This window comes from Oryctolagus cuniculus, chromosome 1, assembly GCF_964237555.1.
Source record: "Oryctolagus cuniculus chromosome 1, mOryCun1.1, whole genome shotgun sequence".
NCBI classification, from domain to species: domain Eukaryota; kingdom Metazoa; phylum Chordata; class Mammalia; order Lagomorpha; family Leporidae; genus Oryctolagus; species Oryctolagus cuniculus.
The window spans coordinates 237,552,584-237,570,001 of NC_091432.1; the positions used below are offsets into that span (position 1 = coordinate 237,552,584).

General features: G+C 68.6%; 1 long non-coding RNA gene across 1 annotated transcript; it reads left to right on the plus strand.

The window, feature by feature from the left end:
• Positions 1 to 637: 637 nt before the first annotated feature.
• On the plus strand, positions 638 to 1,306 carry LOC138845864 (uncharacterized). Its single transcript, XR_011383121.1, has 2 exons — positions 638 to 886; positions 1,127 to 1,306. It is a non-coding gene; the product is annotated as an uncharacterized lncRNA (long non-coding RNA).
• The last annotated feature ends 16,112 nt before the right edge of the window (positions 1,307 to 17,418 follow it).

Genomic DNA, 17,418 nt, shown 5'->3' on the forward strand with positions numbered 1-17,418 from the left:
CCGGCCAGCGCAGCCCCTGCCCGGGAGGAGGGAGGACGCACGGCCTCCTGTTCTGCCTGCTGACCCGAGCGGGCTGCAGCCTCCGTCCTCAGCCAGGCAGGATGCAGCTGGAGCCCCTGGGCCACTTCCTTCTAACGTAGCAGGGGAGACGCGTGTTCAGGGGCGCGTGCCTCCTCAGGATGGGACAGCATGCTGGGGTCCTCTCCTAGAGGCAGCCTCCCCATTCTTGTCATGGGGTCCCCACCCCACTGGCTCTGTTCACCCCGAGGCCCAACAGGTCGGAGCCGGCGGTGACATGAGCGCCACTCGGCTCTCCGTCTCTGAGCCATCCCTCCACCTCTGTGAGACGGCACCCAGGCCGAGTTGCTGGGGACTGAAGGGGCTGGGGGCAGTGGCCAGCCCCGGTGTGGTTAGGGGCCAGCAGGGAGGCCGTTGCTGGGCTTGGTGGAGAGGGAGTGGGCAGGGGGAGCCCGGGGAGTCCTGCCTGAGGCCCGGGCACCTGGGGCGCGAGTGCTCCCCTCCCTGGGAGGTGCCCGCTCCTCCCTGGCCCCAGGCCCTGCGCTGGGTGCCTCGGTCAGATCTGAGCTGGTTTCCGCTCCAGGCAGGAAGCACAGGAAAAGGGATGTGAGTGAGGGGCGGGGCACATTCCTGGGGCCTGACGGGGAGGAGGGGGCTGCACAGCGCGTCTGGGCCCAGGCTGGCCGCTTGCAGAAGCCCTCGCCCCTGCTCTGCCTGGCACCAGCTGCCCTGGACCAGGGCAGTGGCAGCCGCTGGCGGGCAGTTGAGGGAGCAGGTGTCGGTGCCCACAGGGGCGCCCTGGCGGCGCCACGGCCCAGGCCCTGGCCCTGGTGACTCCTCCGTGGGGGCCACAGAGCTCCGACAGCAGGTGAGGGAGAGGGAGCTGGTGGGGTCACACCCGGCTCAGGGGCTCACCGTCCCAGCTGCAGGGAGCCCTGTTCCTGGCAGCTCCTGGCTCGGGGAGGGGCCTTTGGAAAGTTGGTGAATTGAGCCTTAAAGAAACAGACATCGAGGTTGGGGCTGGGTGTAGCGGGTTAAGCCTCCGCCTGTAGTGCTGGCATCCCATATGGCCACCGATTCTGTCCTGGCTGCTCCGCTTCCAATCCAGCTTCCTGCTAATGCACCTGGGAGAGCCCCCTCACCCGCGTGGGAGACCTGGAAGAAGCTCCTGGCTCCTGGCTTCAGATCGGCCCAGCTCCAGCTGTTGCGGCCATCTGGGGAGTGAACCAGTGGACGGAAGACCTCTCTCTCTGTAACTGTGCATTTCAAATAAATAAATCTTTAAAAAGAAGGAAACAGTGTGAATCTGGCCACCGGCCCATGGAGGCTGCCCGCTGCCTAGGAGGGGCTGATGGTGGGGCTGGGGCCTGGCTCCACTCGCCCATTGGTGGTCAGCCCTGACCGCCAGCCCCCACGCTGCTACCACCGCACGGCCAGGCTGGCTGCACAGCCACGCACAGCTCCTCCTGCCCCCCGCCACGTCCTGTCTGAGCCCTCTCTGGCTGCTGTCCCACCCCCCCAAGAGTCGCCAGGACCCCCGGTTCGCCAGGGCAGAGTGCCAGGGGCCCGGAGGGGAAGCAGCCCCAGGCTCACATGGCTCTGGGCCACCTCCTGGCCTGCCAGTCAGGGACGACAGCGCCTTATCCGGGACCATCCCAAGCACGGGCTTGGCGGCCACAGTGCCCACACGGGGGCCCTCACAGCTCACCCCACAGGGAGGTCGGAGGGCAGGGGTTGAGCGGGTCGGTGCCCCCTCGGGGACGCACACCTGGGGCGGTGCTGGGCCCTGGGAAAGGCGCTCTGGGCGCGAGATCTGCCGATCAGGGCTCCTGGGGGCCTGAGAACCACGGGCGGGGGCGGGGGCGGGGGCGGCGCAGTTGCCGATGGGCAGATAAAGTCTCTACTGGAAGCAGTTTCGAAATCAGCCAGTGGGAGGGCGGGCGGCTGGGGCGTGGGAGACCCCTGGGGGCGGCTCCTCCGGCCCCTGCCCACCGAGGGCTCAGGGCCCAGGACCCCAAGCCAGCAGCTGGGAGAGGCACTCCCGTTTCTCTCAGGCTTGGCCGGGCCGTGAGGGGCGGCTCACCTGGGCTCCTCCTCCTTCCAGTGCGCCAAGGCCACGCCGTGGGGAGCTGCCCAGGGCTGGACAGAGACCACTCACTGGCCCACACCTCAGAGGGGAGCCCTCCGCCTGGTCAGAGACTGCTGGGGCGCCAAGGGGCGGGGGTTGCTGCCCCTTGCTGGACTCGCATGTGTGTGCAGCTGGGAGGCCTCACTGCCCCGGCGGCCACTCCCTGGCCTCGGCTTGGCCTCACACGCCATCCGTGCTCCCCGCGCTGCCCCCTCGCTTGGGAGGGGAACAGGGTCCCAGCAGGCGGTCTCACAGGGGCGAGGCCCCCTTCCAGACAGGCCTTTCCCCAGGTAGGGCGGACACGGCACCAGCCGGTGCCCATCTGCCGCTGGCCCTGAACGGGGTGCCTGTGGGCCCGCATGTGCGTGCTTTCGTGCGCTGTCATGACTAAGCCTGTGTGCACATGTGTGCCTGTGGCTGGGCACATACGTGTTCCTGCGGAGAGAATGCCCTCCCGGCAACAGGCAGGACCCTCCCGTGGGCTGCTGGCACCGTCTCCAGCTGCGTCACCAGCCGCTGTTCCCGCAGCAGGGGCCCAGTACAGGCCGCAGCCCAGGGCCCCACCCCAGCCGTCCCGGTGGGCACTGCCCCCATGCGTCCTGGGGGGCCTCCAGGTGCTGGTCACAGTGCGGGCCTGGGGGCCGAGGGGCAGCAGGAAGCCCGGGCAGAACGTCCCCCCTGCACTCCCGTCTCAGCCGGCACCTGCTGCTCAGAGCTCTGGGCCTGGCCTGGGGACTTCCCAGACACAGAAGCAGGAGTCTGCCATCCCAGCCCGCCGTGCTGGGCTCACGGGCTCCTTCCCCACCCCAGGGCCCCTGCCCCCAGGCCAGCGCAGCTTGAGTGTGGGACACAGTGTCCAGCCTGCGAGGGTCAGTGGGGGCGGCCTCACGGCTCCGAGCCACAGCTGTTCTGCTCAGCACCCCGTAGCCCGGTGACACCTGGTCCCTGCCACTGGGCGGGGAGGGGGCGCTGCTGAGGCCCTGGAGCCCGGGAGGGGTCGGGAGTGGGTGGCGTCTTCAGACCTGCAGCCCCACACCCTGCAGGGGGTTCACAGGTGACCACTCTGCAGCTGAGGATGACCAGGACTCTGGGGTGTAGGCAGGGAGGCAGGGGCCAGCCTGCACTCAGCTGTCCCCACCCTCAGCGGTCACCGCCTGGACAGAGAAGTTCTCAGGGCAAAGCGGGGCAGGGGTCCCGGGAAGGTACATGCGGTGCCCTCAGGTACGCACTTCCAGAAACCTGGGGGTGGTGGGGAGGAGCCAGCTGAGATCCTGCCCGCCCAGCAGGGTCGGGACAGTTGCGGGCGTGGCCATCACCGGCGGCATCTGCCTTTTCCCACGGGCTTTCAACACCACGGGGCTGCACTGCCCATGGTTTCCCTGCGGGGCCAGGGCCTGGAGCTGGGAGCCGTGGGCAGGGGGCTCCTCTGCCCCAGCCCCACCCCGTCTCTCCCACCAGGTCCCCTGCCTCCCTCCACAGGCCTGATGCTGCTGGCCTCCGGCCCAGGCGTGAGGCAGGGAGCCCTGCTGGATGGTGCAAGTTCACTGTCAGGTCCAGCTGGGGAGGGGCCGAGCACTGCCCCGTGTCCTAGGCCGCCTGCCACGTGCTGCTTCGTCCACCAGGGCCGCGTGCCGGCAGGCATGGAAGACAGCACAGCCCACGAGTGCAGGACAGGGCCCTCTGCATGGGGTCCTCCAGGACCTGGGCCACTGGACAGCCGGGGCGGGGCCCGCTTGCTCACGCTGAGTCACCACGACGCAGACAAGTGCTCAGTGCCGTCCCAAGGCCCTGGCCCCACCCTCGGGAACCACCGGGGCTGGAATTCCCACGGCCGCCGCCGCTTGCTCCCTGCTTGGGCCCTGCTGTCACCCCGTGGGGCCCCGGGAGGCCCTGCTCCCCCCCCCCCCCAGCTGGAAAAGCCGGTTCTGCACCCACCCCTGCCTGGCTCCCGTTCACAGGCCTGGCACGGAGGGCCTCCCTGTCCACCTCCCGCCCACCCTGGGTGCAGCACCCTCACCTGGGCACCTGCTCTGGGCGAGAGGCTTCCGGCCCAGCCCTCCTGGGTGGGGCTGTGGGGGGACAGGAAGGGAGGGGCCTTCCAAAGACCCCACCCCAGGGTCCTCACTCTGCCCTCCCTCGGCATGGAGCCTTCCAGATGCTCTGGGTCTGGGCAGAGACCAGTGGGGGCCCCGAGCAGAGCCAAGGCCTTGACAGCACAGCACAGCTGGCTCCTTGGCGGGCAGGTCCTGCGGACCCACCCCCACCTCCCCCACCCTTTCCTGGGCCCAAGGGCAGGGCTGCCCCGCCCCCAGAGCCTGGATGGACACCCCGTGAGAGGGGCAGGAGGGACAGGGAAGGCTCTTGGGCCTCTGGTCCCAGGGGTCAGCGTATGAGCCCAGTTCCCATGGCTGCGGGGCCTCCAGGTGCCCGCACTGCCAAACCGGTCCTGACCGCTGGCACAAGCCATGGGAGTGGGTCTGTCCTGAGGACCAGGGGGCTGTGGATCCACGGTCAGATGGCATCCAGCTTCACTGTCCACCCTCCAGGGGCCAGGGCAGTGAGGAAAGAGCCGGTCGGCCCAGAGCTGGCACCCGGGGGGCTGCACCCGAGGCGTTGGTGGCCAGGGTGCTGGGGGCCACTCGACACACAGGCCTGCTCCCGGCTCCGAGCCTGGGGATTCCAGCCGCTGCCCAGGGAGTGACCTGAGGGGGGCAGGGGGCGAGGCCACAGCGTCCACCTGCCCATTATCTCAGGAGCACCCGTGTGGTGCAGCCTGGCGCCCACCTGCGGGCACGGCCACGCGCACCGCCCAGGTCCATATGCCGGCAGGAGTGCCCGGTGCCGGGTGTGGTGAGAGGCTGGAGGGCGCTCTGGTGTGGCTCTTTCATGTTCTCCCCCAGCCCCCACAGACACCCTGGAGGCCACACTTTCCCAGGCCAGGACCTCGCGGAGTGGGGGCCCCGTTAGGAACCCGCGTCCTGAACTGTGGGGCAGCAGGGGGTCGGGGCTGGAGCCCACAGGGGATTCCCGTGTACCCCACCCCCACCCCACGGGCGTCTGGCACAGCCAGAGCTCAGCCCAGCCTCCCAGCTGGGGAAGCGCTCGGGTCACCCAGCTGGCCAGGCTCAGGGCACCTGCTCTGCGCCCACCCTGGCACTGACCCCAAGGCCAACAGGTAAGGGTGCAGAAGCCGAGGAGCCTCCTGCCGCAGTGAGGCCTGGGCCTCCCGCTGGGCTCCAGGGCTGGGGCAGGATCTGCCCCTCCCCCATGCACCCCCTCCCCGTTCCCTGAGACCCGGGGTCTCCACCAAGTCCAGGCGCTCACTCAGCGGTGTTGGGGTGGGACTCCCAGCCTGGCTGGTGCACTCCCACCTGCCCTCGGCAGCCGCAGCAAACGGTGCAGGGCCATGGTGTGGGTCTCACACCTGCTGGACAGGGCGGGTGGGGGCCCAGGAGGAAGCCGCAGGTGCCGGCAGCTGCCGGCCAGGGCCTGGGGGCCTCTCACACCTCGCTCTCCACGCTGGCGCTGGCGGGCAGCACCTCTCGGCCGCGCTGTCTGCCCCTCGGTGACCTGCGGTTGGAGGCTCCTCTAGGAGAAACGGTCACCTGGAGTGGCCACAGGCTGGGCCCGAGGGGCAAGGGGGCCAGAGGTGAGGGAGGGGGTGTCCCACCACGGGCTCCTCTGTCTGCTGAAGTGGGGGAGCCCCACCCCACTGCAGGGACAGGGCGGTTCCCAGGGTCCCAGCCCCTCCCCCCCATCACTGCCCAATTCCCTTTGTGCGGCCGGGACAATGTGACCACAGACAGGACGGGCCGTGGGGGATGGGCTGTGCGAGGGGCCGCAGCCTGCACCCTGGAATCCCAAGAAGGACCCCTGGCAGTGTGTGTCCTGGTGTGGACACAGATGTCACATGACCGCATGCAGCACAGACACGGGCATCATGTGACCACGCATGTCGGGCGTGTGGGACATGGTCATCACCGTGTGTTGCTGTGGATGGAAGTCACATGGCCATGTGGTGGCTTGCACAGCAGGATGACTGCGTCATGGCTGTGGACCGAACGCGCGGGCTGCAGCTTGACCACTGACCAGGCACCCTGCCCGCCACCTGCCGGCGCCACAGCAGGGGTCCTGCCCCTCCTGGCCTTGGGGGGACGTCCCCGCGCAGGTCCCAGGGCGGGTTCCAGCACCCTGAGGACGTGACCCTGGATTCCAGCTGCACTGTGGGGGTCCTCCCACTGGCATCCACGTGCAGGGGGTGGGGTGGTCCGGGCCTGCGCAGGGGCCAGTCCTCGGGCTCGGCGTCTGCGGAACAGGAAAGCACAAGGCCCCCAGAAGGCAACTTCACAAAGCCGGGCTATATTTTTCCACTTGTTGAAGCTGCCCCGCCCCCAACCCCGAGGAAGGCGGAGCCCCCGGCCCCACCCTCGGCCTCTGGCAGCCCCGGCTCTGGCCCTGCAGCTCCGCTCCGGGGCTCCAAACTGAACCTGGTCTCACGACCACGCCGGAGCACTCTGCCCCCAGAGCTCAGTCCAGCTCCTCCGCCGCCCCCCCCGTCCCGAGCGCCCCCACCCCAGCTCGGGACCCCCAGAGCCCCCCCAGCCTCGGGACCCCCAGCGCCCCCTCCCCGTCCTGAGCGCCCCTCCCTCGGCCCCTCAGTGCCTCCTCCCCGTTCCGAGAGCCCCCCCCGCAACGGGCGCCCCCCGCCTAGTGTCCCCCCAGCCCCCCTCCCGGTCTGGAGCGCCCCCTCAGCTCCTCGGCATCCCCTCCCCATCCCGAGAGCCCCCCACCGGCCCCGTGGGCATCCCCCTCCTGGGGCCCCCCAGCGTCCCCTCCCCGTCCCGAGAGCCCCCCAGCTCCCCAGCGTCCCCTCCCCGTCCCGAGAGCCCCCCGGGTCCCTAAGGGGCCCCCTCCTGGGGCCCCCCAGCGTCCCCTCCCCGTCCCGAGAGCCCCCCCGCCGCGCCGCGCAAGCCGTTCCCAGAGGGGGAGGGGCGGCCGTGAGAACCTCCGGGCGGGCGCGTGGGAAAGTGGGAGGAGGGGCGCGCTGGAGGGCGGGGCGCGCCTGGGAACGGCCCCCGCCCCCGCCAGCCGCCTTTGAAAGGGCCACTCAGGGCGCCGCGGAGATTCAAAAGCCAACGGCCGCCGCCCGCCGCCCTCCCGCGCCCGCCGCCCGGGGTCGCGGGAGCGGAGGCGGAGTGTTGAGCGCGGCTGGCCCCGGGCGCCCCCGGACCTGTGCGCCGGCCGGGCCCCCCACAGGGGGCGGGCCCCGAGCCGCCCTGACACCCACTCTGGCGCTTCGGGGAGATGGGCGAGCCTGGGGGCCTCGCGGCAGGGCTGGGGGTCCTGAGGACTTCCTGGAGGAAGTGGCGGGAAGGCGGGGAGGGGGTGTCGGGCCGGGGCGGGGCGGGGCCGGCCTGGGGCAGGGCCCGGACCCTGGTCAGCAGGGAGGGAGGTCTGTGCAGCCCTCCCTGCCCCTGGGCCGCCATGGGGGAGGGGGTCTGTGGCCGGGACCCCCTCCCCTCCCCCAGCCATGGCAGCCCCATTTCCTGAGGTGCGGCCGCACGGCCGCACTGCCCCCTCTTCCAGACCCGGGAGCCCCGGTCATTTGCCCAGGGTGGCTTCACAGAGTCCCTGCGAGTGGGCGAACAACTGGCTGAGGCCCTGGTCCATGGCCAGCAGCTGGGAGGCCCTCTGCCCTGGGGCTCCCCTCAGCCTGGGATGGGGCGTCCCCGGCCTGCCCAGCTCCAGGGTGGACGCCTGGCCAGCACTCAGGCCACTGTCCTTTCCCTGGCCGTGAGGGCTCTGAGTGACCCGAGCTCCAGCCCTCCCTGCCGGGAGCCAGGGCTGAGGACAGGCAGGAGCTGGCCCGCAGGTGCAGAGCAGGGAGACGCGGCCAGCCTCACTGGGCCTGCCCGCTGCCCCCACGTCTGAGCTGACCACCCCAGCTCTGTGTCCAGGCCCTGGTCAAGCAGTCCTGGCTCAGTGCGCAGCGTCCCTGGTCCTGTCTGGGTCAGCAGCCTTTCACCTGTACCTCGAGACACCAGAGAGGCGTGGGGGCACGACTGTCCCTCCTGCCTGGGAGTCTCTCCTCCCTAAAGCAGCCGGGTCAGATTTAGGCCCCCCAAGGGCCCGCTTGGTGGGAGGGGCTCTGACCGCCTGGGGGGCACCCCGGGCCCCACCCTGCATCTCCGCTGCCCAGGCCCTTGCCCTGCCCGAGGCTCCTCCCCCAGTGGCCGGGGGTCCCCTGCCCCTTTGTGCCTGTGACCCGAGTGTGGGAATGGCTTGGCCACAGCAGACAAAGACTCTGGGAGGGGCGGGGTCTGCGACCCCCAGCTGCTTCCTGTCTGTTTCTGTCCCTCAGTCGGGGTTGGGGGAGCAGGGCACTTGAGGGTCCCGGCCCAAGGCAGGGCTGGGCAATGCTGGGGGCGCCCCTGGTTCCCCCCACCCTTACCCCCTTGCTGGAGACCATGCCTGGGCTGGGCCCACCCCCGGCTCTCTCTTGGGGCCCCTGAGGCGGGCTCTGTCGGGGTGGGGATGCCCCCCGCTGTGGGGGGACCCACGTCAGGCCTTCGAGTTTATTTCTGATAAAACATTTTCCCACGGTGGCGGCACTGGCAGCACCCGCTCGGCAGCCGCCCCCAGGGGCTGTGGCGCCCCCTCCCCCTCCCCGTCCCCCAGGGAAGGAATCCCCCCTCCACTGGGCCCCCGGCCCCACCCACCTCACAGGTGCAGCTCCTGGACTGGGCAGCGAGGTTGTCCCCTTCCTGCCGGTGGGGCCCCGTCTGCACCCCCAGAACCCCGGCCCAGGGGTGTGCTTGGCGCCCGCGGCGGGCAGTGGCCCCGGAGCCCACTCTGCCCTCCCCGCTCCCCACCGCGCCAGCCTCGCTCTGGGAACTCGGCCCGTCCAGTGGGTTTTCCCTCTGGGATCGGCACCAAAATAGCAGAAGAAAGGAAAAGAAAATGGACACTCCGTGGCGGCAGGAGCTCTCCAGGGAGGTGGCCGGCTCTGGCCTGGGCCGGGGACGACACGGGCTCGGAGCCAGCGTCCAGCCGCCCTGAACTCAGCTGGGAGAGCCAGGCCAGCTGGGCAGGTGTGCGGAACAGCCAGCCTCCCTGCCTCCCGAGCCAGGCCGGGGCAGAGGCCCTGCTGGGTTAGTCTGAGCGCGTGGCTCTCGGCCGGCCAGCGGCCAGGAGCCCTGTACTGTCCAGATGGGTCACGGCCAACGGGCCCTGGGCTGTGGCCTTCTGGGGGGCAGCGCAGGGGCTGCAGCCACACGGAGCAGGACCGTGGGCGGTCACGGTGCCCAGCTCCTGCAGTGTCCCCTGCGTCCGCCCCGAGGACAGGGCCTCCCTGGGCGGCAGGGGTAGAGACGGGGGTGGCCAGTGTGGCGGTCAGCATCATTCGCAGCTGCCTTCACAGGCTGAGCTCCCAGGGACTCTGGGAGTGGACGGTGGGAACGTGGCCTGAGGCTGCCCTGTCCTGGGAAGAATTTTCTGGAGCGCAGGCTGAGCATGGCTGCACGGCCCTGCCCTGGCCCTCAGGCCCCGAAGACCTCTGGGGACCCCAGTGCCACCCCTGGTGCACATGCAGGCCCGAGAGGTCACTGCCGGCCTCCTGCCCTGCCTGGCTCAAGTCTAAAACTTCATCTTTATCAGAGACACCTTTTGGTCCCCCTGACACCCCTTCCCCTTGTTGGCCCTGTGGGGCTCCTGTGCTCCCGAGTGGACCCCCTGCCCTGGGGAGGCCCCGCTGGGGATAGCCCTGCTGGAACAGGACCCTAGGGTCATCTTCTGTCCAGGGATCTCCCTTCCGCTGCCAAGGACCCCTGGGATCTGGCCAGCACCATCTGCCCCACTGGGGGACATGTGCGACCAGCCTCCACTTGGAGCTGCTGGCGCAGCTGGGTCCTGGGCCCAGCGCCTGGTACAGCTGGTGCTGCCCTCTCTGGCCTGTTCACTCGCTGGTCCTCAGGGAATTCGGGGGCTGTGGGCCCTCGCGGCAGGTGTAGCCAGCAGCCTGAGCAGGGCTGAGGGCCAGTGTCCTTCATGGAGTCAGCTGTCACCTAGACACCAGTACCCACGTCACAACCCCGGGTGCTCCGCTCCCTACCTGGCGACGCAGCGGACACCTGCGCCCACGTGGGAGACCCGACCTGGCCCAGCCCATGGACATCCCTCTCCGTCTCCCTCCCTCCCTGTCACTTGCCTTTCAGACACGTAACGTGAGTTTTTGAACAGGAGGCTGGCTGCACACTGGTGCCTGGTGCCCCGCCTTCCTGTTTGTGCAGGAGCACGCAGGCGCCGGCGCCCTGAGCACCACCCCGGAGCAGGCGGCGACCTAGGTCTCCGAGGGGAGCAGCCGCCCCAGAGCGCACTTGCGCCCTCACCCCCTTCGCCGACCCTGCGGGGTGAGCTCACACCCCAACCTGTGGCTCCCGCCCTCCCGAGGCGTGGTCTTGCGGCCGTGGTCCTCTCTGCCCAGGCCGGCGTGGCCGGGCTCCCGCAGAGGCATGGGACACTCGTGAGGTGGGGCCGGGCTGGCCAGCGTCCTGACCCTCAGCCCGGTCCCACCCTGGGCCAGCAGGCGCCTTCCGGACCCTTGGTAGGGTCTCGGCAGAGGCGGAGCCCCTGGAGGCTCCCCCATCCTTCCCCCCCACCGGGCTCTGGTCACCGCCTTCGGGAAACAGGACCCACCATGCCCACGGGGACTCCCTCAAGTCCAGCTCCGTGCTGCTGCCATGGCAGGGGATGCTCTGGGGGCCGCCGTCCAGGGACTGCCCCAAGTCGGGGTCCGGAGGCACAAGGAGGGAGAGGGGACAGTGGGAGCCCTGAGGGCTTCAGTGCCCAGGGACGTGGCCTTGGCTGTCCAGAGGCCGCTGGCCCGCGTCCACCTCCAGGGCTGCCCCCCAGCTGCAGGGCTGAAGCCGGATGGGCCCCGTAACCACCTGGCAGCACCTGAAGACATGTGGATGACACACATGTTGGGTGTCTGCATGAACATGTGTGTTGGGGTGTGGGATGTCTGTGTGGATGACACGCATGTTGGGGTGGCAGTATTTGTGTGGATAACACATGTGTTGGGTGTCTGCATGAATGACATGTGTGTTGGGGTGTGGGATGTCTGTGTGGACAACACACGTGTTGGGGTGATGCTGGCTCCTGCCGGTCCCACTGGTCCCACCGGGCAGCCCCCTGCCTGGGTCCACACAGCCCTGAGCTTCGCCAGGCTCCCGATGAGCCAAGAACCAGCTCAGAGCAAAGCCAGAGAGCCTCAGAGGGAAGAGCCAGGTGAGCCGAGCAGCCGCGCTGGGACTCTCACCAAGACTGGTTTGTGCACCGAACCCCACAAAACGGGGAATCTGTGCAGACCACAGGAGAACATGCCATGAGGGCTGTCACCCACCGGCCGTGGTCGTGACCGCAGGTCCCTGGGGAGAAGCCAGCAGAGCCGTGGTGGACACGTGTCCAGTGATGGCTCTCACAGAACACCAAGGAGAGGGCCGTGCAGGTGAGGTGTGGAGGCTCAGCCACAGGACCTCGCACCCACACCCAGGGCCTGGCGGGGCCAGAGCAGCTCCTGGTCCAGCTCCTGCTCACCCAGGAGGCAGTGGAGGACGGGCCAGCTGCCTGGGCCCCTGCACCTGCGTGGGAGACCCAGATGGGGCTCCTGGCTCCCGGCTTCAGCCTGGCCCAGCGCTGGCCGTTGTGGGCACTGGGGAGGGAACCAGCGGACGGAAGACCTCTCCCCCGACGTCTTTCTGTCTGCATCTCTGTACTTTTCCGGCTGCGAACCGGGTGACCCGTGACGAGCTTACAGAAATGTGTGCGTAGGGTCCTGCCACCCCACACCTGCCGTCCACATAGGTCCCATGGCCAGGCTGAAGCCAGGAGCTGGGAGCTGCATCCGGGCCCCCCACAGGGGCGGCAGGGGCCCAAACACGTCAGCCATCAGCAGGGAGCTGGATCGGAAGTGGAGCAGCCGGGTCTTGAACTCGAGTGTGATGCAGGAGGTGGGCATTGCAAGCCGGGGCTCGACCCGCAGGGCCTTGATGGCCCCACCTCGCTCCCTTCCTGAGGGGCTTCCCTCTCCCAGCGTGGTGATGGGGGGGTGGTCCCGAGAGGAGCTGGACATCAGTGGGAGGAGGCCTGAGCCTCTGCTCTATGGGCAGCTGTGAGGCCACGGCCGTGTCCAGCAGGGACTCCCGGCTGCGCAAGGCCACCTGCCTGAGCGCGCTTGGGGCGGGCCCACCAGGCTGGTGGGAGTCTCCGGTCCACACCCATGTGTGGCCAGGGCAGGCCATCAGGGACTGTGGCTCCGGGGAGCGCCTGTGCCCTCGCCTCAGCAGCGGGGGCAGGGACGGGGTTGGGGGCAGTGTGCAGGGGCCCAGCGCCCAGAGCTCATTCCACCTGCAGCTCGGCCTCCCTTTGACCTGGCCCAGGTGAGCGTGGAGAAGGCAGGGGAGCAGCCAGGCCAGCTCAGCGGGGCAGGGCTCTCTGGGGTCTGCCCCCGGCTTCTCCCTCACACCGGCTCAGCACCCCCAGCCCATGGCCCCTGGCACCTGCCTCTTCCCCCCGGGCCCTGGTGGTGCTCTGCTACCCTAGGCCTCAGCAAGGCCACCCAGCAGGCACTGCCCACTGGCCCGGGTGCTGACCTGTCCCTCAACCTGACCTGGCCAAGCTTAGAGGCTGATGCTCTCGGGCCATGAGAGGCCCAGGATGAGATGGATAGCTGTGGCCTGTCGCTGAGAGAGGCCAGCAGCCGCGGGCTCTGCCCCCGGGGCCCAGGACCTGCCCTCACCCTGAGCACGCACCGACTGAACCTCGTCAGCACGGGCGCTGGGCCCCTGCGGATGGGCTGTCCACCGGGGGGGCCGCAGCAGCCCCCCGCCCGGGGTTGAGGGGCTGGGCTGCTGTCCCGAGCAGCTGCCTGCACCCCGGCCTCACCTGGGCCCCGCTGCACCCCCGTTCCCGCCAGGAATCTGCCCATAGCCCCTTCTCCGCTGTTCTGGAACCCCGGCCCTGCTCCTCGGCCAGGGCCTGCTTCAGACCCCGCCCCTCCATGTCCTGCACACGGGGTGCGGGAGGGGCGCCTCGGGGCAGCACACGCCCTCCAACCAGAGGGCGAGCAGAGCAGACAGAGGGCAGACAGAGTGGACAGAGGCAGAGTGGACAGAAAGTGGACAAGTGGACGGGGCAGAGAGAAGAGTGGACAGAGAGTGGACAGGGGAAGAGAGCAGAGTGGACAGGGGAAGAGAGCAGAGTGGAGAGAGAGAACGGGGCAGAGTAGAGAGGATGGACAGAGTGGACGGGGTGGGACGAGGGTGGACAGAGGCCTCTGGAAACCTCGTGTGTGGGAGGCTGAGCCCCCTCCTCAGACAGGAGCAGAGGTGCCCACCTGGCCTGCGGGCCAAGCTCTCGCCTCTGAGGTCCAGCCATGGTCCAGCCTGTGAGGCCAGGGCTGGCTGCTAGGCGGGGGTTGAGGGACCCCTCCCCATGGCCCGGGCACTTCCTGAGGAGCCCCTGCTGGCCACCAGTGGGGCCGCCGGCCCAGATGGCTTCAGTCCGCCCAGCCGTCTGAGCGTCCGCTTCCCCCCGGCCGTGGGTTCCCACGTGGACGACAATACGTGGAAACCCCTCCACGTTCCTCAGGATGTCCGCTGCCCTTCCGGCCTGCTCGGCCTTGGCACCCGGGGGGACTGGCCTTCCGGGCCTCACCCTGGGGGCCCGCGGGCCTCTGCGGTGACTCACCGCCCCTCCCACCCCGCCCAGAGGGAGGGCGCCCGCTGCTCTGAGCAGCCCAGGCTCCTGCACACCCCTGCCGGGCCCGGGGCCCCACGGCCTCCTGGGGCCGCGCTGGGGCCGCCGAGAGCTTTGTCCTGAGACGACCCCGGCCCCACTGGCCGGGGAAGGTCGAGTGTCTGTGCTTGGCTGTGTGGACGGCTCTGTGCAGGGCTGGGCGCTGGCTCTGCCCACACACACGTCACACACCTCACACACATACCCTGCCCCAAACACATGCCCCACGCCTATGCCCGTCCACACAGGCACTCACATGTGAATGCCTCACACCCCGTCCACACACACACCCACACACACACCCACACCCACCTGCTCTCACACACCCACACGCACATGCTGTGTACACATCCACCTGCTCTCACACACATGCTGTGTGCACACACACACGCCTGCCCACACACACGCCTGCCCACATGCACGCCTGCACACACTGCTCTCACACTCCTGCCCACACACATGCTGTGTGCACACACACACACGCCTGCCCACATGCACACGCCTGCTCTCATACACATGCTGTGTGCACACACACACGCCTGCCCACATGCACACGCCTGCTCTCACACACATGCTGTGTGCACACACACACACACGCCTGCACACATGCACGCCTGCACACACTGCTCTCACACTCCTGCCCACACACACGCCTGCACACACTGCTCTCACACACCTGCCCACACGCATGCTGTGTGCACACACACACGCCTGCCCACATGCACACGCCTGTGTGCATGCCCGCTCTGCATTTAGTTTCACATTGTGAGCAGAGCCGAGTCCATGAATAGCAGGAAGCTTTGCCATCTGGGCCACACGAGAGCCACACACCACAAGGGTGCCCAGGCACATGCGCCCAGGCACCACCTCTAGCCCTGGCCAGCAGGCTCCCCGGGGGCAGCGTGCACAGCGGGGACCGGGTGGACGCCGTGAGTCCGAGAGTTGCACGGTGGACAGGAGCCAGCACGGAGAGCGGCCTGGCTGGGAGCCCAGGTGTGCCCTTGGGCGCAGGCCGACCCTGTCTGGCCCATCGTGTGGACCCCTGGGGTCCAGCTGCCCACAGCTTGCTAGGCTGTCTCCTGGGGCCCCCAGCCCAGAGCCAGCGATGGCCACTCCCAGCCTGGCAGGTGGGCAAAGCGGCCTCTGCTCAGGCCGTGGCCCAGCCCCTCACGCGGCCAGCAGCAGGTGGGCAGGCCTGGCTCCTGGTGGGTGCTGGGGCAGTAGCTGAGGCCTGAGGCTGTGGGTGATGTGCCCCTGCCCCAGGGACCCCTGCCCCTCCACAGACCCTGTGTGGCCCCTCTGTGGCCCAGGGAGTCCCAGGCGGCCAGCAGTGAAAGGAGAGCCCTGGGCTCTGCCTACCTGCTCCTGGGGGAGGGACAGGGGACAGACAGGGGACAGCCTTGCACCCTCTCCACCTCGGCCCTCGGCCCACCAGGTTCACAGCTCTGGGCTGGTGGCCTCTCCTGTTGAATACCCCGTCTGAGAAATCCTCCTTGCATGGGCAGAGAACCGGGGCCGGGCTGTGGTGCAGGCAGCGAAGCCTCCACTTGCAGCGCCGCCATCCCGTATGGGTCTGGTGCCAGTCCCGCTGCCCACTTCCGACCCAGCTCCCTGCTGGTGCACCTGGGAAAGCAGTGAGGACGGCCCAGTGCTCGGGCCCCTGCACCTGCATGGGAGACCCGGAAGAGGCTCCTGGCTGCTGGCTTGAGATCGGTGCAGCTCCGGCCCCTGCAGTCATTTGGGGAGTGAACCAGCGGACGGAAGACTCTCGCTCTGCAACTTTGTCTCTCAAATGAATAAGAAAAAGGAAAAACAGGACAGAGAAGTGGATGTTCACAGATCCACCTTGTTTCCAGGGTCCACGCTCAGGTCTCTGCTTAGTTCCCGTGGTTCTCTGTAGCTTTTTGTTTTCCACACGTAAAATCTGTCTTCTGAAGCCCACAGTGGCTGCCCCTGGGGGGCGCCCCCCTCGCTAACGGGACGGCCCGGGGCGGGGTGGGGGCAGCGCTGGAAACTGTGTCCTGCTTCTTGTCCCGCCTTCCTGGGGACCACTCCACATCCCACCAGAAAACGCGGACAGAGCTGCCCCACCCGAAGCAACCGGAAAACCAGGCTCAGGCCGCTGCAGTTCCCGGGGGAGGCAGCCCCGCCTCGGCCGCGGCCCCCTGCGCCCCCAGCGACCGGGCAGGGCCGGGGAGCCTGGGGGAGTGATGAGGCCGGGGCTCCTGCTGATCACCGAGGCAGCTGAGCCAGATCCTCGGCGGCTCCAGGGGCCACCCCAGTCACAGCACAGCTTCCGTCAGGGCCCTGGAGACCGCGGCTCCGGCTCCGGCCATTGGGCCCCAGAACCAACATGGGAGCCCTGGCTTCAGCCTGGCCCGGCCCTGACCGGTGTGCTCATCTGGGGAGTGAACTGGCGGATGGAGGCTCTCTCACTCTGTCTCTCTGCCTTTCAAACAGATAAAAATAAATCTTAAAAAATTTTAAAAGTGGGGGCCAGTGCTGTGGCGCAGTGGGTTAATGCCCTGGCCTGAAGCGCCGGCATCCCATATGGGCGCTGGTTCAAGACCCGGCTGCTCCACTTCCAATCCAGCTCTCTGCTGTGGCCTGGGAAGGCAGTGGAGGAGGCCCTGCACCCAGGTGGGAGACCTGGAAGAAGCTCCTGGCTCCTGGATTCGGATCAGCGCAGCTCTGGCCATTGTAGCCGTCTGGGGAGTGAACCAGCAGATGGAAGACCTCTCTCTCTCTCTCTCTCTCTCCCTCCCTCCCTCCCTCTCCTCTTTCTGTGTAACTCTGACTTTCAAATAAATAAATAAATAAATCTTTAAAAAAAATTAAAAGTGGACAAATTCCTTAAAAGATGAACAAAGGCCACGCAACAAAAGCTGAGCAAAACTCTGAGCGGAGGCCGAGTCTGTGCTCGGAGGGACGGCAGTCCTGCAGGGGCCGGGCCCCACCTCGCTGCGCCCCAGCCCGAGAAGAGACCGCTGGGCTGTGCCCCGGGGGTCCCACCTCGCTGCGCCCCCGGAGACCGCTGGGCTGTGCCCCTGGTGACCCCGGGCACAGTGTTAGCCGGCTGGATCCAGAAGAACCCCTCCCCACGCTGCGAGCGGGGTGGTGCGGGTCCTGACCCGGGGCCGGGCGTCCGCTGGGACCGCTGCCCTCCGGTGGGAGCTCCCCCACCACTGCAGCTGCCGAGGGTCCTTCCTCGTCCCACAGAGGGGGGTGGGGCGAAAGAGGGGAGATGGCTTCCATCCCTGGGCGGGCTCACTCCTCAAATGCCCACAAACAGCGGAGCCGGGCCAGGCTGGAGTCAGGAGCCAGGAGCCGGGAGCTTCCTCTGGGTCTCCTTGTGGGTGCAGGGTCCAAGCACTGGGGTCACCGTCTGCTGTTTCCCAGGTGCACCGGCAGGGAGCTGGAGCGGAGGTGGAGCAGCCGGGACTCGAACCAGCACCCATGTGGCTTTACCCGCTGTG